Here is a 25,615-nt window from a genome sequence, read left to right as displayed (position 1 = left end):
CAAGGGCCGACAGCGCTTCCTTCAAAGCTTTCTCTGTAGAGTGGGGAGGAGGATGCACCAGGATGGGTACCAGGAGAATGCCTTTCCTCCCTACAGTTCTGGGTCTGTTCTGGCCCTGGATTGCCTACAAAGGTTGGTTACAGCACAGGGTAAATCCAGAGAGTTCCAAGTTTACCTCATTGGCATATGGGTTACTTTCAGGGCAAGTCTGAACTGGTCTAGTCTAAACTGTCGCTTCCCATGCATGTGGCTTTACATGAACTGTAATCGCCTAAAACTCACTGTGGTCATCCTCAATGGGATGGCAAGTGACTTGAGAGCAGGGATGTAGGCAGCTGGTCTCCCAGAGCCATAAGCTCTGATTTCTTAGCCCTTCACCTCCACAGAATCCCTTCTTCCCTCTCAGTTTGTTTAACATCCTTCCAGGCTCTTCCTATCAAAACCCTATCTCAAAGAAGGATCTGAAAGCAAGATAAGAATCGGCTGGAGCTGGAATAATGCCTGATTTTCCAAGTGAGGAGACTGAGGACTAATGTGTGTCCTCTGCCCCTGTAATCACACTTCCAGAGACCTGAGAAATTGTAGGCATCAGTGAGGAGGGAAATATTACTGTGAGTGTTCAGCACCCATTCATGAAATCAACAGCGGTGATTTCTGCTTTCTTTTTAGGACAAGACTTAGCATACCCTTCGCACCCACAACACCAATTCCAGCAACAAATGAGTGAGCTACTCTGGGTCTACACGCCTGACATGGACATGCTCGAGCTTGCACTTGAACATTTATTCACAAGGCATTGGCCATGGGTTGATGATCAGAGCAACCTCGGAGCCCTTTGTTCTTGCGCCATTTTTCACAGTTATGCTAGATTCACTGTATGCTTTGCATCTCCAATCCCAGGACAATCACACTTCACTCTACTTAGGTCTCCCCAGGTAAGCAGTGTCTGGAAGCAGGAGGTTTCATCCAACATCTCACCCATACAAGCTGGTTCAAAACACATTTATTGAGCACATATTTTGTGTTGGGCACTGGGATAGGTACAGAGAAGCCAAAGTCACACAAGGCATAGTTTTTGTGCTCTCCATGGTCTAATGGGAGAAGACACATTAGTTACCAACACCCAAGTTCACAACATGGGTGCTGTATTAGTCCATTTCTGTTGCTTATAACAAAACACATAGAACTGGGTAATTTGTAAAACAACAAAAATTAATTGCTGACAGTTTCAGAGGCTGGGAAGTCCAAAGTCCAGGGAACACATCTGTTGAGGGTCTTGGTGGTGGTGACAGTGACCTAGGAGTATCACATGGTACAAAAATGGCAGAGCAGAGAGCAACTAACCTCTCATGTGCTCTTCTTTTAAAGCCCTCAGAACCGCGCCCATGACCACCATTATTAATCCATTCACTACAGCATGGTCCTACAATCCAATCACTTCTTCAAGGCCCTACCTTTTGATTACCATAATAGAATTTCCACCCTCAACAGTTACAGTGGGGATTTAAGCTTCAGTGAGTTTGGGGGATGGGAGGGAGCATCTAATCTGCAGCAGGTGCTTTGCTAAAGCTCATCACAAGGCTGGGGAGCTAAGAGAAGATCAGCCACCAACCCCGACTGGGGTGGGCAGAGATGCTGATGGAAGGCTGGGGAGGCAGTTGTCTACCTACAATTTCAGTAAAACACAGTGTTGTGGATTGATTGAATTGTGTCCCCAAAGTTCATATATTACAAGCTTAATTCCCACTGCAACTGTTGAGAGTGGGAAATCCTATTATGGTAATTGAAAGGTGAGACTTTGAAGAGGAGATTAAATTGTAGGACCGTGTCATAGTAAAAGGATTAATAATGGTGGTCAAGGGCATGGTTCTGAGGGCTTTAAAAGAAGAGTGGTTGAGAGGTTAGTTGCTCTCTGCTCTGCCATTTTCTGCCATGTGAGACCCCTGGGTCACTGTCACCACCACCAAGGCCTTCACCAGCTGTGTTCCCTGGACTTCGGACTTCCCAGCCTCTGAAACTGTAAGCAATAAATTTTGTTTTCTTATAAATCACCCAGTTCCAGGTATTTTGTCATAAGCCACAGAAAGAAACTAAGACATATGGAAAATGAAAGGATAGAGATATATACAAAATCTGACTTATATGAGAAGTCTTCCCTATACCTGTTCCCCTTTTGCTTCTATTCATTACCTCCTATCCTTCATAGCAAAGTCTCTTTCCACACTTATTCCCCACTCCATTGAAATTGTTCTAAAATCACCAGGAACCTCATAATTGACAATTGAGCAGTCTCACCTTCATCTTATAAACCTCCTGTTGTGTCGGGGTCTCCTCACCACTCCCTCCTCCTTTCTTGGTCTCTCTGACTCCCTCTCCGCTACCTTCCTGGCTGCTGACTCCTTAGTGATTCTGTCCTTGGCTCTCTTCTTCTTTCATGCTACTCCATCTCCCCAGGGCCATCTTACCCACATCCGACTTCAACTACCCACTTCCTGTTGCTGTCCCAGGCATGTGCTTAGCACTTTAAGTATATTATCTTGTTTAGTCCTCCACAGTCTTATAAGATAGGACTTAGATTCCTTTTTTACAAAAAAGAAAAGCAACACACAGACAGCTCATAGATGATGTTGTCCTCGAGTTTTCACAACTAGTAAGAGGCAAAGCCAGGAATCAAATTCAGCTCAGACTTCTCGAAGCCACCAGTTTCTACCACCTCCAGCACCCAGGTCTCTCCTTCAGTCCCCTCTCCTTCACTCCAGACCCCTATATCCAACTTCCCATGAGCCGGGTCTACCAAGCAAATCCATAGAAAAGTAGATGAGGGTTTGCCTCTGTGTGGACGTCCTTCCCAGAGCACCTAAAACTTACCATGTCCAAAATAGACTTCCCCTCATCCCAGCAGACCGCTGCTCTCTATGTCTTCCCTGTCTCAATTCCCACAGCACCACCAGCGACCCAGCCTCCTGCCCCAAACATTGGGCTCTCCCTGCTTTGGTCTCATTCCTTAGCAATACTGACACCTTCCTGGCCTCCCCATTTCCGGTCACCCCTATAGCCCATTCACACTGCAGCCATTGTTTCTAAAACACACTCTGATCACATCATCCTCTTCTTAAAATCCCTCTCTGGTTGCCCAGTACCCTCAAGTCAACCCTCAAACTCTTTAGCTTGGAAGATAAAATCTTCTAGGATGCTGTCATCCCTGCCTGTCCACTTTGCTTCTGCCCCTCTCAGAGGTGGTCCATGGTCCAGCCACCTCAGCCATCTCTGGTCCCAGGAAAGCCCCAAACTCTTTCCCTCTCCTGTGGTTTTGTACATGCCTTTCCCTCTATCTAGAACAGCCATGAGATAAACCCCTACTCATCCTTGATAATGTTTGGATGTCACCCCCTCCAGGTAGCCTTCTCCAATGCCTCTCCACCTTTCCCACCTCCTGCCTTCCCAGGCACATTTCTGCGCCCCCTCGTCAACCCTCCCAGAGTATCCTCTGTTCACCTTTGGTATGTAACTGTTCCCTCGGCTATATACTCCTGCACCCCCAACTAGGCTGCACGCGCCTCATTCCAGATGGTGCCGCCTTAATCTTTGTATCCCCGAGGACTGGCACAGTGCCTGGCAAATAGTTCTTTTAATAAATATTGATTGGTTGATTGGTCAATTAAATATAAAACAAGGTTCCCCGTGAAGAAACTGCAGTCCAGATGGGGAGGAAAGCCAGTCACAGGCAAGATGATAGAAGACACTCAATACCAAAAGCAAGCATGTTGTCTTGACGACAAGAAGCTGTAGAAATTTGGAGGAGGAAGACATTCAAGAAAGCTCGAGTGGCCAGAGTAGCAGGAGGTTTCCTGGATGAGAAGGGCGCTCATCCATGCACAGCCTGGGCCATGGCTCCACCTGCACCTGCTTTATTACCCAGCAGCAGCAACATTTGAGCAAGCATGCGTGCCAACAGGCACCCAGGGTCCCTTCCACATAATTAGCATGTCTCTGGCGGAAGGGAGGGTCTGAATCCCACGGTCTGAGATGTAGACAAAGAGGGTCTGTTCCAATATGCTAATTGCCGCCTCTCTCCCACAGAGGATGGGGCTGTGCAAGATTCCAGGAGGCAGCCAAGCAAGGACGGGGAATTCCTCAGCCCCTGCCTTCCCCTGCTCCTCCAGCCCTGCCCGCGCCCAGGGAGGGGGCCTGCCAGCCCCCACCATGGAGAGCTGTAGGCAGAGCCTCATTCAGATACCCCACAGGCTGTCACCAAGGAAGTGGAGTTGGAAGACCAGGCAGCTTCCTACTCAGGAGCCCCAAAGCTTAAAAGTCCATTTTAGAGATACTGTGTAGTGCCTTCTCCAGAACACTGCTTTTAAATGCAAATGACCCTGAAAGACGCACTACATTAAGTTCCCAACACCTTCATATAAACGGGAGGGTGTGCAGCCTTCTCGTGGGGGCAGCTGTAGAGGAACACAGAGAAGACAAGAGGCCCGGCTCACAAACCGTTCCTGCCACAAATGTGCCCCCAACCCTGTCGTTGCCCAGCAGCCCAGTGCGAAGCTGGCCCTTCCTTCTGCCACCACCCTGGGCTGGAGAACTCTCTAATCCTCAGCAGCACCCACCATCCCACCCCAAAACCTCTCTCCTCAAGGACTTCCTCTGCCTAGTATCAGAGACCCCCCCCCCGAGGCCACAGGAATCCCTGTGCATCCACATGGGTGCTGCTCCATGGTTGCATTGGGGGCAATGCACTTAATACCCATCAACAACGGTTCTCAAACACCAGCATGCAGCAGAATCACCTGGAGAGTTTGTTAAAATAGATTTCTTAGGGGGCAGGTTGAGGAGAACAGGGAGATATTGGTCAAAGGGTACAAAGTTTCAGCTGGGATGAATAAGTTCTGGAGATTTATCGTACACATAGTGACTACAGTTAATAATAATGTATTGCACACTTGAAAACTGCTAAGAGTAGATCTTGGGTGTTCTCATCACACACACACAAAAATATACCTATGTGAGGTGATGGATATATTTAATAGCTTGATTATGATAATCATTTTTCAATGTATACATATATCAAAATGTCACGTGTACACAGTAAATACTCATATTTACAACAATAATAATTTTTAAAGTATTGCTGGGCTTTACCCCCAGAATTCCTGATTCAGTAAGTCTGAGATGGGGCCTGATAATCTGCATTTCTAACAAGTTCCCAAGGGATGCTGATGCCTGGTTAGGTACCACACACTGGGAACCACAGCTGTGTAGTCTTGCCACACAAATGTGGTCTGCAGACAAGTATCCCCGGCATCATCTGAGGGCTGTTTAGAAATGCAGAATCAGAAGCTGCATTTTAGCAAGGCCCCCAGGTAACTGGTATGCACATTAAATTTTGGGAAGCCTTCTCTAAAGCAGTGTTTCTCAAAGTTAGGTCCAGACCACCTACATCAGAATCACCAAGGAGCTTGCTAATATAATAAAGGTGTCCAGACCCAGCCCCAGGTCTACTGAATAAGAACTTCTGGGGGCAGAGGTCAGGAAACTGCGTTTTAACAACTCCCCTGGTAATCTTTTTTTTTTTTTTTTAAAGATGACCGGTAAGGACATCTTAACCCTTTGCTTGGTGTTGTCAGCACCACGCTCTCCCAAGTGAGCCACAGGCCAGCTTCTTCCCCTGGAGATCTTTATGACAGTCAGTACCACCTCCACTTTGACTGCCCACAAGAATCTCCTGTGGAGCTTGTCCAGGCTGCATAGCCAGAACAATCAAATCAGACTCTTTTGGGGGACCCCAAGTACTGGCATTTTTTTAAAGTTCCCCAGGTCATTCCAACATGCATTGGAAGTTACGAACTTCTGGTCAACAGCAGCATCTTCTCAACAGCAAGTATTTGAGCACATGTTCCATATTTCCTTTCATCAGAGGTTCTCAAACTTGGCTGCAAATCAGATTCCCCTGGGAAGTGTTTCGCTTTTTTTTTTTTTTTTTTTTGAGATGAAATTCACATAACAGAAAATGCATCGTTTCAACCTTTTTTAAAAATTGAAACATACATTATTGATTGCACATATTTGTGGGCCACAAAATTGAATACCAGTATCTGTGTACAATATGTGAAACCATTTTAAAGTGTACAATTCAGTGGGGTTTTTTGGGGGGGTTTTTTTTGTCCTTTTTGAGACTGGCCACACTGCGCTCAGCCAGTGAGCGCTGTGAGTGCACCAGTCATCCCTATATAAGATCCGAACCCGCGGCGGGAGCGCTGCTGTGCTCCCAGCGTCGCACTCTCCCGAGTGCGCCACGGGCTCGGCCCTAATTCAGTGGTTTTTAACACAGTCACAATGTTGTGCAACTATCACCACTGTCTAACCCCAGAACATTTTTATCACACCAAAAAGAAAGCCCATACCTCCCAATTCCTCCCTCCTCCCATCCCTTGGCAACCACTAGTCTATGTTCTGTCTCTGTGGATTTCCCTATTCCGGACATTTCATATAAATGGAATCATACAATATTCGGCCTTTTATGTCTAGCTTTTTTCACTTAGCCTAATGTTTTTGAGGTTTGTCCATGGATATATCAGCACTTTTTTTGGCTGAATAATATTCCATTGTATGGATATACCACATTTCATGTACCCATTTATCAGTTGATGAACATTTGGCTTGTTTCTACTTTTTGGCTATTACAAATAATTCTGCTACAAACATTCATGTACAAGTTTTTGCAGAAATATGTGTTTTCGATTCTCTTGGGTATATATATAGGAGTGAAATTGCTGGGTCATATGATAACTGCATGTTCAACTTTTGAGGAACCACTAAACTGTTTTCCAAAGCAGCTGTACCATTTTATATTCCCATCAGCAGTTTACAAGAGTTCTGATTTCTCCACCTCCTCCCTAACACTTTTCCTTTTCTTTTCTTTTTTATTATAGTCATCCTATCAGGTGTGAACTGTATCTCATGGTTCTGATTTGCATTTCCCTAATAATGTTAAACATCTTTTACTGTACTTATTGACCATTTGTGTAACTTTGCAGAAATGTCTTTCAAATCTTCTGTCCATTTTTTAATTGGGTTATTTGTCTTTTTATTGTTGAGTTGTAAGAGCCTGGAAGGCTATTAAAATCATCCATACTTAGGTCCCAAAATGGTTCAATTAAATCAGAACACTGGAGTGGGCCCAGGCATCAGTATTTTTTTTTTCCTTTTTGTCTTTTTTACTGACCGGCAATAGGATCGCAACCCTCTGTGTCGCGCCCGCACCGCGCTCAGCCAGTGAGCGGGAACCGGTCTCCACATGGGATCCGAACCCTCGGCGGGAGCGCCACCATACTCCCAAGCAGCGCACTCTCCAGTGCGCCACCGGGCCGGCCCGACATCAGTATTTTTTAAATTCCCCTAATCTGCAGTTAGGGTTGAAAATCACTGGTTTACATTATGTGGCCAAGCAAGCACAGAGATACCAAATAAGAGCCCATGAAGTTTATGATCTCATCTGATCACCTTCAGGGCTAATGGGGTCTATTTATCACCAAACATTAAGTGCCTTCTTTCTGCCAAGCATAATGCTAAAGTGGAGAGAGGTAGAAATTGGAGGAGGAAAACGGAGATGATTAAGACCGCGCTGCTGCTGTGTAAGAGCTCTCAGCCTAATAGAGAAGCCAGGCCCTAAACAAATCATTGCAATACAATGTCTTATGTGCTCTAGTGGAAGTGTCTACAGAGTGCCAAAGGGACTCCAAGAAAGAGACTCAACTCATTCCTTCCCGAGTGCATTAGTATTGCTGAAGATGGGCTGGTAGTCATCCAGAACCTCTACCCTAAGGATAGTCCCCTCTAGCAGGATTAGCATTCCATGGGAGCTTATTAAAAAATGCAGACTCTCAGGCCCCACCCCAGACCTACTGAATCAGAATCAAGTTTAACAAGATCTGCAGGTGATTCATATGTACATTAAAGTTTGAGATGCGCTGATCTCAGGTGATGTCAATTAAGAAGCATCCAGCAAGTCTGCCCACCTAAAACAAAATAAAAATTCTACCACAATGAGGTATCGGTTCATTAAATTGTTCCTTAAGGTAACTAACATCCTCTTTTAAAATGCGATGCATTGAATAACTCTTAGTCATACATATCTTAGCATAAATTCATTTATCAGAATTTTTACCCTACCCCATCCTCTTTCTGAAGCTTTCTCTGCCAGCCAAATTACTAAGGAACAGGAGTCAGGACCAGATTGGGGTAACATTGGTGCTTTGGGCACAAGCACAGTTGAAACCATTTCTTTCAAAGTCAGTCCTTGCTCACAATTTTATAGCATATTTGTAGGAGCTAGTGGCTTTCCCAGTGTCACACAATAAATTAGTGTAACAGTAGCTAGTTTACAACTTGGGTGAAATGAACCATTTGACTATGTTCAACCCTCTAGATCATACCTGACCTTGATCCTTCAACAGGCAAAATCATAACCTCCCCTGACTGCAGGGCTTTCCAGAGGTCAAATGACCTCTGGTCATCTTTGCCCATTTCTGACCCTCTCCTTTATTCCCACACACCCATAGGTATTTGTGCTCAAGCTCTCAGCTTATCTTTTCCTAACTGTTAAAACTTGCTTGGGCACAATGAAGATTTGTATCATACTGTGAACTAACTCCTTGATGGAAAATTATCTGAGTTACTGTATAAAATTAAAGTTTAAAAAAATACTCAGTTGGATTCATATTCAACCAAAATGCCATGGACTTCAGCCACAATAAAGTATACTGACAACAATAAACAGTAAATCAAATGGAGAAGATAGGCCATTGGTTATTTACTATAATGTGCAAATCCTGGGGTGGGCTTCCCTGCAGATGGTCTTTATACAATCCAAACTTTCTTCAGATTAAAGCATATAGATGTGGATGTCATCTGATTTCTTGGTGTGTTGACATTCTGAGGGGAAGCAGGAGGTACAGTCAGGAGGAAGCCACCCACAGCAGGTGGCTATTACTAGAAACAAGCACCAGGTCCCCTCACCTCCTGTTCTCCTCAGCAGAGAGGAGGGTGCCTGCATCACCACTGCAAGAACAGGGAGGTATGGCCAGATGGAGGAGGGGAAGCATTTGCAGTCAGGCCCCCAGCCCTGAACAGAGCGTATTAGCAGGCCATAATGAATGAGGCCAGGAGACAGAATGCGGGATCTCAGGACAGCCTCCTGGCAATGGATGTGAGCTGTGGCCTGACCACATGGAGAATAGCAGCAGTGCCTGGGGAACCAGCCCTCTGCACCACAACCTCCCTGGTGACATTGTTTATGAGGCCACTTCTCACGGTCCAAACTGCTTATAAGGGATTCTCTGACGGGTGGATGGGGTGAGGAAGAAGATATATCCTGACACTAAATTCAGGTAAGCACAGAGCAGCTCTACTCTGCCTTTCAACGAGGGAGGAGGAATTAACTGCTGGACTTTGCTGAGTAAATTATCCATGCTGGTCGCTGCCCACTCACCCCTCTCCCCACCATCAGCTTTCCCCCTCCCAGGCTTAATCTTTCCACCAGGTAAGTGTTGAAGAAATATTTTAAACATGAGTCTAAAGATATGCAATACAATTCGTTATCCTGCCTAGCTCTATGTTCAATACAACACAGTGACTAAAAACAACAGATTTGGAGACCTGGGCTTGAATCCCAACCACAACTTACAATGCTGACCTTTGACAATTCAGCCTCTCCAAGCCTCAGTTTCTACATTTGAAATAAACAAAGGGAAAACTCATCTCTCATCAATACAGTGAGGATTAAATGTGATAGGCCTGGTTTCATCCTGGGTCCTCCATTATTTCCAGAAACTTCTGGGCCTGCCTAAGTGCAGGATTTATGTCAAGGTGAAAAACTGAATGTTGGCTACTGTCTGTGGTGGGAAGAGCTGGTGTGTGTCCAGGACTCGCCTCACAGATTTCTCCTCCAGGGCACCTCCCATTCCCACAGCAGCTCCTCTCCTCAGGTAGCATCCCTTCCCACCACACCAGGTGGTTCTGCTGGGAAAACACATGTAAGCCATTCTTCAGGAATGTGCATGATTCTGGGTATTGCACAGCGAGCCAGTTGGGCAAGCTTGGAAATCTTGGTGACTGCTAATCTCCCACTCACCTGAAGCACTGGAGAGTTTATGACTTCATTGTCCATTTCCTTATGAGAAAGTCTTAAAACAGATGTTCTCCCAAAGAAAGCAGACGGCCCCCACCTCATAGCAGGTGAACGTCCAGATTTATACAGCAGATAAACAGACTCACCAGAGAAGTCTTCTGAAAGGTAAATTCTTCCAGTCCTTTTAAGGGAAGGAAACAGCACAGGTGTCATACCTGTAAACCCACGTTTACATTCAAGTTCATCCACTTACTGAGAGGCCTTGTATCAGTCACTTACCTCTTTGGACTTTGGTTTTCCCCTACCAAAGAGAAATACCTACCACATAGATTATTATAAAGGTCAAATGAGGGAACAAAGGTGAAAGGACTTTTTAATACAATTAATGTATTAGTCATTATTTTATAATTAAATTTACAAAAATATATATCTTGTGTATAAGAAGCTTACTTACATGGGACAGCCCAAGATTTTAAAGGCACTATTCTAGGGGCCAGCCCATGGCTCACTCAGGAGAGTGTGGTGCTGGTAACACCAAGGCCATGGGTTCAGATCCCTATATAGGGATGGCCGGTTAACTCACTTGGAGAGCGTGGTGCTGACACCACCAAGTCAAGGGTTAAGATCCCCTTACCAGTCATCTTTCAAAAAAAATTAAAAAGGAGAGTGTGGTGCTGATAAAGGCACTATTCTAACTTGTACAAAAAATGTTAGAGCATGGTGCCGATAACACCAAGGTCCAGGGTTCAATCCCTGCACTGGACAGCCACCAAAAGAAAAAAAAGTGGGGAGATTTTTTTTTTTTTTAAAGATGACCGGTAAGGTGATCTTAACCCTTGGCTTGGTGTTGTCAACACCACACTCTCCCAAGTGAGCAACCGGCCATCCCTATATGGGATCCGAACCCGTGGCCTTGGTGTTATCAGCACCGCACTCTCCCGAGTGAGCCACGGGCCAGCCCTACGTGGGGAGATTTTGTGAGGCTCATGCTCTTGGGATAGAGCAGGACAGGCTTTATGTCAGGGTGGAGGTGTGAATGTGGGCTACAGTCCGTGGTGAGGAAGAACAACCACAACGTCCATTCATCGGATCCTGTTTGCCCACCTGTCCGTTCTGATCACTCTGGCTGTCATCAGCATGAAGAAGTGAACGGGAATGTTTGAGTATCACGGTGTTTAGTTTTATAGCAGTTTGGTACCAGCTTCTCCCACTTCCCATCTCACACTCCTGCCCTCACTGAACGGGAGGAGAGAAAAGCTTCAAAGTGGGTCTCCCTCACCTTTCTCATCGGGGCTCCCCTCCAGCTCTGGGACGGGCGAGCCTCTCTCTTCGGCTCCCCTTGACAGAACAAGGAAAGCCTCCCTCTCTCCCTCTCCCTCCGCATGGGTCACCCATGTCCCTGCCACAGAGGCCTGCCAGGGGCTTTCTCCTGTCAGGTGGTTTTGCACAGCGATGTGAAAGGGAAACACTTCATCTCCTCCCACTGGCAGATGGTTTCACAGGGTGATTGTGAAAGGGAAAGCACCTCAGATGAGGTAAGTGACTGTGACCTTAAGCAAACAGTCACCACTGGCCACTGATAAACTGGCTTTCTGTCTTCCCCACCTCTCATCCCTGAGAGCCTCATGGGCTGCCCTTGAGGTCTCCAGCTACACTCCTTTAAGTCCTTGTGTTACTTATGAGCTGATGAGGAATTCACCATGTGTCTTAGGTCAGATTCCCTGGGAAGCACTGTGACACTGTGTCTGAGATGGAGATTTGCATGCAGGAAGTTTACCAGGGCGAACTCTCCAGACCAGCACCTGGGGCGGGGGTGAAGGGAGCAGGGCCGGGTAGGGGAAGAGACCAACTATGACCCCACAAAGGCCTCCACTGATGCCACCAAGCTCTGCAGCTAGTGTGGCCCTGCAGAGTTGTCCCCTCTCAAGGCATGGGGGTCAAGCTTTATCAACTAGTCATTGGATGTGTATTGCCCCTGGGGAGGGGCTGTGACCTTGAGCCCCTGGGTTGACTGACGGCAATTCCTGGAGAGAGACTCAGATGAGAGCCTTCAACTACCAACACTCCCAGCACCTGAGGAATGAGTGCCTCGGGCCGACAGAGGCTTCCGATGGCCCCCACAGCAGCCACACACCATCTAAAGTGTTACCTTGACATTTCCGAACATTCCCATTCTTAATTTTAAAAATGAAAATGCCATTGTAAATAAGTAATTGCATATTTCCTTAAAACTGCTGTATCTAAAAACACTTCTTATATATTCAGAGAGAGTGAACCACAGCTCCCTAAAGAAATAATATTAGCAGAAAGCTGTAAAATTCAATTTCAGTGCAAAAAGTGTTCTGATTCAAATCAAAAACTGGTGAAAATGGATTGAAATATTGTTAAGATACCAATTCTCCCTAAACAGAGCCATAAATTCAATGCAAACCAACCGAAATCCAAGCAGACTTTGTTTTGTAGAAATTGACAAGTTGATTTTAAAATTCTTATGAAGATGCAAAGGACCTAGAAGAGCTGAAACAACTTTTGAAAAAAATAAAAGCTGGAAGGCTACCAGCACCAGACTTCTGGACTTATTATAAAGCTATGGTAATTAAGACTGTGTGGTATTGATATCAAAACAGGCAAACAGAACAACAAAACAGAGCCCAGAAATAAACCCACACATATTCGGACAATTGAGTTTTGACAAAGGTGCTAAGGCAATTCCATGGAGAAAGGATGGACTTTTCAACAAATGGTGCTGGAACAATTAAGTATCCATATGCAGAAAAAAGAACTATGATCAATGATTAATACCTTGCACAATGCATAAAATTTTACTTAAGATGAATCATTGACCTAAATATGAAACCCAAATCTATAAAACTTCTAGAAGAAGACATAAGATAAAATCTTTGTGAACTTGGGTTAGGTAAAGATTTCTCACAGATGACACTAAAAGCAACAATCACAAAAAAACAAATTGATAAATTATATTTCATGAAAATTTTAAACATATGCTCTTCAAAAGACACTGTTATGAGGGCCGGCCCATGGCTCACTTGGGAAAGTGTGGTGCTGATAACACCAGGGCCAAGGATTCAGATCCCTATATAGGGACGTTGGTCAGCTCACTTGGGAGAGCGTGGTGCTGACAACACCAAGTCAAGGGTTAAGATCCCCTTACTGGTCTTCTTTAAAAAAAAAAAAGACACTGTTATGAGAATGAAAAGACTTGAAGAAAGTATTTGCAAATCATATATCTGATAAAGTCTTGACTATAGACTTGAAGAAAGTATTTGCAAATCATATATCTGATAAAGAACTTATATCCACAATACATAACCCCCAACACTCAATAAGAGAACAACTTCCCTGAAAATGGTTAAAGATTTGAACAGACACTTCACAAAAGAAGATATGTGACTGGCAAATAAGTACATGAAAACATGCTCAATGACCATTAGTCATCAGGTCAATGCAAATTAAAACACAACAAGATACCGCTGTATATCTGCCGAAATGACTAAAATCGAAAGACTTGCCACACCAAGTGTTGAGGATGTGGAACTACTGGAATTCCCACATCTTGTTGGTGGTGATATAAAGTGGTACAACCACTTTGGAAAACAGTTTGGCAGTTTCTTAAAAAATCAAACATACATATACCATATGATACAGCCATTCTACTCCTAGGTATTTACCCAAGAGAAATGAAAGCACATGCCCATACAGACACAAATGTTCATAGCAGCTTTACTTGTAATAACCCCAAACTGGAAACAAAGTCCATCAACAAATAAATGGATAAATAAATTGTTACATCTATGCAGCGAAATAGTACTCAGCAATAAAAAGGAATAAACTTCTGAGACATGCAACAACATGGATGAATCTCAAAATAATTCTTCTGAGTGAAAAAAAAGCAAACAAAAAAGAGAACATACTGTCATACATTCCACTTATACAAAATTCTAGGCCCTTTCACAAGATGGCGCTGAAGGTGGAGAAGGAAGCTCCTGCCCCTGCCAAAGCCAAAGCCAAAGCAAAGGCTTTGAAGGCCAAGAAGGCAGTGCTGAAAGGTGTCCAAAAAAAGGTGCCACAAAAAAAAAAAGAAGATCCACACATCACCCACCTTCCAGCGGCCCAAGACACTGGCTCCGGAGGCAACCCAAATACCCTCAGAAGAGCACCCCCGGGAGAAACAAGCTTGACCACTGTGCCATCATCAAGCTCCCCTGACCACTGAGTCTGCCATGAAGAAGACAGAAGGCAACAACACACTTGTGTTCATTGTGGATGTCAAGGCCAATAAGCACCAGATCAAACAGGCTGTGAAGAAGCTCTGTGACACTGATGTGGCCAAGGTCAACACACTGATCAGGCCTGATGCAGAGGAGGTGGCATATGTTCGACTGGCTCCTGATTATGATGCTTTGGATGTTGCCAACAAAATTGGGATCATCCAAACTTGAGCCCAGATGGTTAATTCCAAATATACAATTTTTTTCACCATAAAATAAATAAATAAATAAAATAAAATTCTAGAAAACACCTATTAATACATAGTGACAGAAAGCAGATCGGTAATTGCCTGGGGGAGGGCAGTAGGAAGGATTACAGAGGAGCACAAGGAAACTTCTGGAGGTGATAGTTTCACAGTCTTGATAGTGGTAATGATTTCACTGTTTCATGGTGACTTCATATGACAAAATGTCAAATTATATGATTTACATGTGTGCAGCTCATTGTGTGTCCACTGTACCTCAATAAAGCTGTTGGAAGGAGGAAGAGGAGGAGGAGAGGAAGAAAAAGGAGATGAAGAAGCCTGCTGCATTGTCAGTTTCTGTTGCTTATAACAGAATACCAGAAGCTGGGTAATTTATTAAAAAATGAAATTTATTTCTTACAGTTTTGGAGGCTGGGAAGTCCACAGTCCAGGGGGCACCTCTGGTGAGGGCCTTCTTCTTGGTGGTGACTCTCTATAGTGACACAGGATGTCATGGCAAGAAATGGCATAAGCAAGAGAGCTAACCTTCTCACTCACTGTCTTTATAAAGCCATCAGAACTGCACCCATGACCACCCATTAAACCATCAACCCATTTGCTGTGAGTTGATTGAACTGTGTCCTCAAAGTTCATATATTAGAAGCTTAATTCCCACTGTAACTATTGAGGATGGAAAATCCTATTATGCAATTGAAAGGTGGGCCTTGAAGAGGTGATTAGATTGTAGGACCGTGCAGTAGTGAACAGAATAATAATGGTGCTCAGGGGCATGGTTCTGAGGGCTTTAAAAGAAGAACACATGAGAGGTTAGTCTCTCTGTCTGCTCCACCATTTTCTGCCATGTGAGACCCCTGCATTGCTACAAAGCCACCGCCAAGACTCTCACCAGATGTGTTCCCTGGACTTTGGACTTCCCAGCCTCTGAAGCTGTAAGCAATACATTTTGTTTCCTTTATAAATCACCCAGTTCCAGGTGTTCTGTTATAGGCAAGAGAAATGGGCTATTAGTCTATGAATGAATCAATCCATTCACCAGAGTGAAGTCCTTGCAACCCAATCACCTCTTAAGGGCCCCCACCTTCCACCACCATATTGGGGGTTAAGTTCCAACATGAGCTTGGGGAGACATTCAACCCACAGCACCAGCATTGAAGGAGAGAGAGGTGGCATCAGTGAGGCTGCCAGGGACATGAAAATCAGGGTTGTGAAGCCACATTTGTTTCTGAGGGTCTCTTTCTAACCAGCCAGAGAGTTTGGGGGTAGCCTAGTGAGAAGGAAGAAAGATGTGTTTGTCTAACAAAGGACACAGGATAAATAGGAGGGCTGATATCTCAGATAGGAAAAAGAAAATGAGTTGTTGAGGTCCTGATAGGGTGCTCTCCCTCACAATTAATAATTGAGGCTTTGACTTCATAACAACCTCACCAAAGTTGTCTTGGGGAAATCAGGACAGCTGTAAAGATGTCTTCACTTTTAAAGGGTAATCTTAGCTTCTCCATTCCAGTGAGATCATCCTAGCCTCTGCTCTGGCCTCAGTGCTTTCATGGGTCACCTGTGACATTTGTCAAAGTCTTCTGGCCACCACCGATTTGTGTAAATCCAAGCCCACTCACTGCTGCTGAAAGTATTAAATGAGGGAAAGTGTGTGCTATAGATTGGATGCCCAACCCCCAACCACATTGAGGCTTAATCCCCACTGTAACTGTGAGGGTGGGAAATCCTATTACAGTCATTGCAAGGTGGGACCTTGAAGAGGTGATTAGATTCTGTGGACCATGTCTAGTGAATAGATCAAAAATGGTGGTCATGGGCATGGTTCTGAGGGCTTTAAAAGGAGTGCATGAGGAGCTATCCCTCTCTCTCTGCTCCACCATTCCTCATCATGTTACCCTGCCATCACTGAAGTCCCCACCAAAGAAAGTCTTCACCAGATGTCTTCCCTGGACTTTAGACTTCCAGCCTCTGGAACTGTAAGCAATAAATTTCATTTTCTTTACAAATCACCCAGTTTCAGGTATTTATGTTATAAGCAACAGAAATGGACTAATACAGTGTGGATTCGTTTGGGCTGAGATGATTAGCACAAGTTCATATAACTCTGCTCCCTACTGCCCCACCTGGCCAGGGGCCTGAGCCCTTGCCTGCTCAGAGCTGTACTAGCTTCCAGACTCTTCCAGCAGCCCTTCCCCACTGCAACACAAACACATACTGGTATGATATGAAGAAAGTCAAGGTTAAATGGTACTGATAACCATGGAGTTTTAGGAAAACAAGTGACTTGAACCCTGGTTTATATTTGTTCTGTTCTTCTTTCTTTTATTTACTTATTCATGTTTTTTTTAGGAGAGGCCACCCCCAATTTATAGATAACCCATAGTCACAAAAGAGGGCATTGACACCTCTCTCCTCCTCTCCATGACAACTGCTGCCACTGCGGAAACCACTTGGGAGGCAAGGGGAGAAACAAATACTGGTGCTTATTTACAGGATCCATAAGTTAAGGAGTGAAGGAATGAAGTTAACTATGAAAGCCAGGACTATTTGGGGAGACTTGATTAGAGGATAGATCCCCAAGCAGAGCAGGCCTATATGTAAGGTGACTGCCCTGCTTCAGTATTTTCCTCCCCTAATAGGAAGCTTTCCTGCTGATTTGCTCTGCTGCTTCAGTGCAAATTGTATTAGACCATTTCTGTTGCTTATAACAAAATACCTAAAACTGGGTGATTTACAAAGAAAACAAAATTTATTGCTTACAGTTTCAAAGTCTGGGAAGTCCACAGTTCAGGGAACACATCTGGTGAGGGTCTTGGTGGTGGCAACAGTGACAGCAGAGTATCACATTGCAAAAATGGTGGAGCAGAGAGAGAGACTAACCTCCTCAGAACCACACCATGACCACCATTTTTAACCCCTTCACTAAGGCATGGTCCTATAATCTAATCACCTCTTCAAGGCCCCACCTTTTAATTACCATAGTAAGATTTCCCAAGTTCTTAACAGTCACCGTGGGAGCCAAGTGTCTAATACATAAACTTGGGTGACACAATCCAAGCTTCAATGAGTTTAGGGATTGGGGAAGACTTTTAATCCATTACACAAATCAAAGGTTAATTTGGATTAACAAGTGTCTTCTTTGAACAACTCTGGACCAGTTAAAGGTCTACTAGCCATTGACACATGAGCATGACTTAGTTCAGTTAAAAACTTCCAACAAATCCCTTGTGGAGGGCCGGCCCGGTGGCACACTGGAGAGTGCGCTGCTTGGGAGTGCAGCGGCGCTCCCACCGAGGGTTCAGATCCCATGTGGAGACTGGTTCCTGCTCACTGGCTGAGCGCGGTGTGGGCACAACACCGAGGGTTGTGATCCCATTGCCGGTCAGTAAAAAAGACAAAAAAGGAAAAAAAAAAATCCCTTGTGGAAATCAGCTACAGTGGATGAAAGAGAGCTTGGGCGGAGAGAATAGGAAGTCAAATAAATTTGGAAAAGGGAGCACTTGGGAGGGGAAATCCTTGGAGCAACATAAGACTATGTCATAGGGGCCAGGAAAGGAGGCACCAGGGGAACAGAGTAGACAGAAAAGGAATGTAGACCTGATGGTCAGCAGCAGAGGAACAGCTAAAGAAAGAATGATTGTCCACCCACTGTATGGAAATTTCTGTGGCCATTGAAAAACTGATCATTAAGCTCTATTGCAATATGGGAAACACACCTAATATAATGTAGCGTGAAGAAAGCTAGAGGCATAAGAAAGAAATGTCAGAGACTGACAAACACAAACTTCACCTAGTTAAAAATTTTAACTAGAGTTGGATTGAAAGTCCTTGTATTAGTCCGTTTGTGTTGCTATAACAGAAACACCTGAGACTGGGTAGTTTATAAATGAAAAGAGGTTTATTTGGCTTATGAATCTGGGACAGCTGCATCTGGCACAGGCCTCAGGCTGCTTCTACTCACGGTGGAAAGTGGCAGGCAGCTGGCGGGTACAAGCAGTTCAGATGGCAAAAGGAAGCAAGAGAGAGAGAAGGTGCCAGGGTCTTCTAAACAATCAGCTCTCTCGGGAACTAATAGAGCAAAGACTCACTCATTAATCCCCCCTCCCCCAGGGAGAGCATTAATCCATTCATGAGGGATCCGCCCCCATGACTCAATCAGTTTCCAACACTGCCACATTGGGGATCAAATTTCCACGTGAATTTTGGTGGGGACAACACATCCAAACTCTATCAGTCCTCCTTCTCTTCCTTCCCCTCCTTCTCATGCCCTGATTCCCAGGACACACAACCCAAGTGAGTTCTAGGACTACTGTATTTTGGCTACATGATGCATGGAATAGACTTCTGTGATCTAGCAAACACTAGGAATATAACTATGGTTTATAGCATTGTTCCTATTGAGGAAAGCTTGAATATTCTCAACATTCAATTTAAAAATGTACTTTTGTTCATAAATTGGAGGCCGCCTATAAGTATAATCCTTGTAGCATTTTTCTAATTTATACTGTTATTTTAATAAAGGGGTTCATTCTTTTAGACAAAGCAGAATTGGCAAGATTATGTGGTTTGTCTCCCCACTCTATCTACTCCTAGAGAAGACTCATCTCTGGGTCCATCCAGGACACTCAAAGATGTTTCCCTCTAGCAACAGCTGCACCTGCGCTCAGCCTCTGCACGGCCTACCCTGTGCAGAACAGGTGCTTTGAGAAAAGAAACCATTAAAACAAGGGTCAGAGTTCTTGTGTGCTCTACTAGGAATTGCTCTGCTCATGTTTGGAATCATTCTAGATCATTGACAATGGAGAACAATCAAGAAAAGGGCTGTGTCCAGGAATTTGGTTTCTATTTTAATTATTTCACTTTATTTTATTATTTTCTTTTTGGACCTCAACTTCTGAGAGTTCGATTATCCATTCTCCTCAGTTCATGGCATTCTATCATCATGAAAGTCTCTGGATTCATTTTTATTTTTCACCTTCTACTTAATCCCCAATTTTATTTTTTTCCCTTTCACCCTGGGCATCTACACTATCATGTTTCATATATATTCTTGTAAATATTATTTTAAAGTATATTATTTTGAGTATATGCATTTTAATTTACATAAAATGTTCTGTAATATAAACATTATTTTATTCCTCTTTTTTATTTAACAATTTTCAAGACCATCCAATTTGCATCTAGTTCAGGACTTCTACTACATGTTATATTGTATTCCCTAGAATGAATCCACCACTTTTTACTTACCCACACCCCTAAGGAAACTGGTGTGATAGGAAGATTCTAAGATGGTCTCCAAGATTCCTACCCTCTGGTAAACATGCCAGGTAAAATCCATTCCCCTTAAGTGTGGGCAGAGCTATGATGAAATACCACTTCCATGACTAGATTATTAATCCATTAACTCTGAGTTAATCGAAAGAGAGGGTATCTTGGGTAGGCCTGACCTAATCAGGAAATCCCTTTAAAAGAAGGTAAGGCATGAGAGAGTTGCTTATCTTACTGGCCTCAAAGAAGATGAAAGCTGCCATAAATTCTCCAGCTGCATGAAACTGAATTTGGCCAACAATTTGAATGAGTTTGGAAAAGGACGCTGAGTGTCAGATGAGACTGCAGTCCCAACCAACACCTTTATTTTGCACATATTTGAGACTTGAACAGAGGACCCAGCTAACCTATGCCTGGGCTCCTGACCCACAGAGATAATAAACGGGTGTTATTTTAAGCTGATAAATTTGCAATAATTTGTTGCATAGCAAGAGAAACCTGATACACATTTGCCCCCAACACCCACTATAACAAACAAGATGGTATAAATATCCTCATACATATCCCATTAGGGACCAATATATATCTGGTGTGTATATATAGGAGTGGAATGGCTAGGTCATAAAGTATAAATACTTAGGGCCGGCCCGGTGGTGCACTCGGTAGAGTGCGCCGCTTGGGAGCGTCATTTACATATTTAGTACAATAGGCACCCGCAACACACACACATGCTCACACACATGCACAAGTGTGTGGAGAACTATCAAAGTGTCCTCTTTGCCTCGATTGAGAAATACAAGAGACTGTTGTATGGTAGGAAGGAGGCAGAAATCAGAGACCTGGATTCTAGTCTCAGCTACACAAACTCACCATTGAACTTTCCTGAACCTCAGTCTCCTTATTGGTGAACAGGTGAACAGTATCCGTGTCAGCAGGGAGAATACTGAAGGTGTCACGTGAGTCTAGGGATGCTACAACTGCCTAACATTAGTTTATTACTTGGGCTCCTACTGTTTTCTGTTCCTTTGAGGGATAGGGAAGGAATGGCATGCTTTCTAAAAGAAGTAGCGTGAGGCAGGTAGTCATGTAGTTCTCAACTGCTGTGAAGTTCTGGAGCAGAAAAGAATAAAGTATCTCATCCCTTATTGTAAGAATAGTGATCCTTCCTGGGTGTGCCCAATTGACATGGCTGTTCTAAAGACCACTGAAGTTAATATATATGAAAACACTTTGAAAGGTATAAATTTGAAAACAAACAGAAAGAATTTAAATTATTATGACAGCAGAAAATGATATGAGTCTACACTAGACTGACTCCCTTAATTAGATGGGCAGTTTTTAGACCCCACAAGTCCTGTGATCACTGTGCATTAGTCGCGTTGATGTGCTCCTAAACAGGAGCCAGAGCAGCTGGGGATGCAGCCCAGCCCTCCAGGTTGGCAGACGGTTAATCACAGAGGCCCCCAGAGCATGGGCACAGCTGCTTGATAATTGATACCCAGACCGAGGTGAGGTGATTCGTCTGAGTGAGAAGGAACCTCGAGAACACAGGCTTTAGAGTAGACCGGTCTGCTTCAAATCCCCACTCTGCCATCACTAGCTGGGGGGCCTTGGGAGAGTGACTTAATCTTCCTGAGTCTCAGTTTCTTCATCTGTACTCAGGGATAGCAGCACCTGCCTCAGAGGGTTGGTGATGAAACTAGATGATTATGTAAGTCCGTGGATGCAGGGTGGGCACAGGCTAAGCACTTGGTGCATGGCAGCAATATTACTATCTAGTACCCTGGTTGGGCAAGGGTGGGGGCAAGAATTGGTGGGGAGATGGTCTCCCTCCTCCTCAGCAGGTATTTAGGCTCAGAGGGTATGTGGCAGGTGCCCCCAATAAACCCACTGCCTCACACAACGACAAGGGCCTTCCTCGATTCTGAAACAATGGGGTTCCCGCACGGGGCAATGGGACACTGAAGCTTGATGATGCCTTTGTCAGACTCAGCTCCCCGTACATGACCACTCCAGCTTCTCAAAAAGGGGGGCATGAGGCCCCCTAATATCCACTCATAGTGCTTCCTTCTCCCCCTCACTCCACAAGGCACAGGTTCACGTTGAGAAACACCACCCCGGAGCCCTGTCTGGACCCCTAGCTGCATGCTTCATGGTCCTTGCATTTACATATTTAGTACAATAGGCACCCGCAACACACACACATGCTCACACACATGCACAAGTGTGTGGAGAACTATCAAAGTGTCCTCTTTGCCTCGATTGAGAAATACAAGAGACTGTTGTATGGTAGGAAGGAGGCAGAAATCAGAGACCTGGATTCTAGTCTCAGCTACACAAACTCACCATTGAACTTTCCTGAACCTCAGTCTCCTTATTGGTGAACAGGTGAACAGTATCCGTGTCAGCAGGGAGAATACTGAAGGTGTCACGTGAGTCTAGGGATGCTACAACTGCCTAACATTAGTTTATTACTTGGGCTCCTACTGTTTTCTGTTCCTTTGAGGGATAGGGAAGGAATGGCATGCTTTCTAAAAGAAGTAGCGTGAGGCAGGTAGTCATGTAGTTCTCAACTGCTGTGAAGTTCTGGAGCAGAAAAGAATAAAGTATCTCATCCCTTATTGTAAGAATAGTGATCCTTCCTGGGTGTGCCCAATTGACATGGCTGTTCTAAAGACCACTGAAGTTAATATATATGAAAACACTTTGAAAGGTATAAATTTGAAAACAAACAGAAAGAATTTAAATTATTATGACAGCAGAAAATGATATGAGTCTACACTAGACTGACTCCCTTAATTAGATGGGCAGTTTTTAGACCCCACAAGTCCTGTGATCACTGTGCATTAGTCGCGTTGATGTGCTCCTAAACAGGAGCCAGAGCAGCTGGGGATGCAGCCCAGCCCTCCAGGTTGGCAGACGGTTAATCACAGAGGCCCCCAGAGCATGGGCACAGCTGCTTGATAATTGATACCCAGACCGAGGTGAGGTGATTCGTCTGAGTGAGAAGGAACCTCGAGAACACAGGCTTTAGAGTAGACCGGTCTGCTTCAAATCCCCACTCTGCCATCACTAGCTGGGGGGCCTTGGGAGAGTGACTTAATCTTCCTGAGTCTCAGTTTCTTCATCTGTACTCAGGGATAGCAGCACCTGCCTCAGAGGGTTGGTGATGAAACTAGATGATTATGTAAGTCCGTGGATGCAGGGTGGGCACAGGCTAAGCACTTGGTGCATGGCAGCAATATTACTATCTAGTACCCTGGTTGGGCAAGGGTGGGGGCAAGAATTGGTGGGGAGATGGTCTCCCTCCTCCTCAGCAGGTATTTAGGCTCAGAGGGTATGTGGCAGGTGCCCCCAATAAACCCACTGCCTCACACAACGACAAGGGCCTTCCTCGATTCTGAAACAATGGGGTTCCCGCACGGGGCAATGGGACACTGAAGCTTGATGATGCCTTTGTCAGACTCAGCTCCCCGTACATGACCACTCCAGCTTCTCAAAAAGGGGGGCATGAGGCCCCCTAATATCCACTCATAGTGCTTCCTTCTCCCCCTCACTCCACAAGGCACAGGTTCACGTTGAGAAACACCACCCCGGAGCCCTGTCTGGACCCCTAGCTGCATGCTTCATGGTCCTTGCATTTACATATTTAGTACAATAGGCACCCGCAACACACACACATGCTCACACACATGCACAAGTGTGTGGAGAACTATCAAAGTGTCCTCTTTGCCTCGATTGAGAAATACAAGAGACTGTTGTATGGTAGGAAGGAGGCAGAAATCAGAGACCTGGATTCTAGTCTCAGCTACACAAACTCACCATTGAACTTTCCTGAACCTCAGTCTCCTTATTGGTGAACAGGTGAACAGTATCCGTGTCAGCAGGGAGAATACTGAAGGTGTCACGTGAGTCTAGGGATGCTACAACTGCCTAACATTAGTTTATTACTTGGGCTCCTACTGTTTTCTGTTCCTTTGAGGGATAGGGAAGGAATGGCATGCTTTCTAAAAGAAGTAGCGTGAGGCAGGTAGTCATGTAGTTCTCAACTGCTGTGAAGTTCTGGAGCAGAAAAGAATAAAGTATCTCATCCCTTATTGTAAGAATAGTGATCCTTCCTGGGTGTGCCCAATTGACATGGCTGTTCTAAAGACCACTGAAGTTAATATATATGAAAACACTTTGAAAGGTATAAATTTGAAAACAAACAGAAAGAATTTAAATTATTATGACAGCAGAAAATGATATGAGTCTACACTAGACTGACTCCCTTAATTAGATGGGCAGTTTTTAGACCCCACAAGTCCTGTGATCACTGTGCATTAGTCGCGTTGATGTGCTCCTAAACAGGAGCCAGAGCAGCTGGGGATGCAGCCCAGCCCTCCAGGTTGGCAGACGGTTAATCACAGAGGCCCCCAGAGCATGGGCACAGCTGCTTGATAATTGATACCCAGACCGAGGTGAGGTGATTCGTCTGAGTGAGAAGGAACCTCGAGAACACAGGCTTTAGAGTAGACCGGTCTGCTTCAAATCCCCACTCTGCCATCACTAGCTGGGGGGCCTTGGGAGAGTGACTTAATCTTCCTGAGTCTCAGTTTCTTCATCTGTACTCAGGGATAGCAGCACCTGCCTCAGAGGGTTGGTGATGAAACTAGATGATTATGTAAGTCCGTGGATGCAGGGTGGGCACAGGCTAAGCACTTGGTGCATGGCAGCAATATTACTATCTAGTACCCTGGTTGGGCAAGGGTGGGGGCAAGAATTGGTGGGGAGATGGTCTCCCTCCTCCTCAGCAGGTATTTAGGCTCAGAGGGTATGTGGCAGGTGCCCCCAATAAACCCACTGCCTCACACAACGACAAGGGCCTTCCTCGATTCTGAAACAATGGGGTTCCCGCACGGGGCAATGGGACACTGAAGCTTGATGATGCCTTTGTCAGACTCAGCTCCCCGTACATGACCACTCCAGCTTCTCAAAAAGGGGGGCATGAGGCCCCCTAATATCCACTCATGCCAAACTGGGTTCCAGAAAACCTAAAAAGGGGTAATATACTCTGTGCTTCTCCCTTACCTCCCAGTCCCACTCTTCCCTTCTGACCCCTCTCTGTGCCCAGAAGGAAGCTAGGAACCCTGGAACCTTCCCACTGCACTGCTCACTACAAAAAAGATATCAATCGAAGGTGGGCGGGCATGGGCACCAGCCCGGGGGTGTAGCTACTGAAAGGACCTCACTCCAGTAGGGCCATGTACTGTGAACAGGGTGAGGCAACCCAAGGGACAAGGGACACTAACATCCTCTGCATATTTATTTATCTGTCTCTCTACTCCCAGCAGGTCAGCTTCACAAAGGAAGGGATTCCTATCTGTTTGGTTCATGCTACGTGCCAAGCACACAGACCCACGCCCAGCACATGCGAGGTGACCAGCCAGCATGTGCTGAGTGAACACATGAGAAAGTCCTGGTTACCTGGTTTCGTTTTTCATTCTCCAGCCATCCCGACACTTGTGAAACCAGAGCTCTTGGCCGGGGGATATGCTAGTTTCCTCAGGGTCTTCTGCACAAAATGTCAACCTGAGAGGAAGAAGAAACCGCTGATGTCACCAAAACTCTTGGGGAAATCTAGACTGGGCTTTCTGGATTTGAGGTGGGTAGAGCAGGGAACAGAGAGGTTTCCATCATGCCACATCCTGACTCAAGAGCCTTCTGGACTCCCCATCACTGCTACAAGG

General features: G+C 45.0%; 1 pseudogene; it reads left to right on the top strand.

Moving 5' to 3' along the window:
• The first annotated feature begins 14,105 nt into the window (after window positions 1–14,105).
• Window positions 14,106–14,589, top strand: LOC103610105 (annotated as a pseudogene).
• The last annotated feature ends 11,026 nt before the right edge of the window (window positions 14,590–25,615 follow it).

The sequence above is a fragment of the Galeopterus variegatus genome, unplaced genomic scaffold, assembly GCF_000696425.1.
Source record: "Galeopterus variegatus unplaced genomic scaffold, G_variegatus-3.0.2 Scaffold10602, whole genome shotgun sequence".
In the NCBI taxonomy this organism is placed as follows: domain Eukaryota; kingdom Metazoa; phylum Chordata; class Mammalia; order Dermoptera; family Cynocephalidae; genus Galeopterus; species Galeopterus variegatus.
Note: the sequence above shows the minus strand (reverse complement) of the source record. Positions and strands in the feature narration are given on the sequence as shown.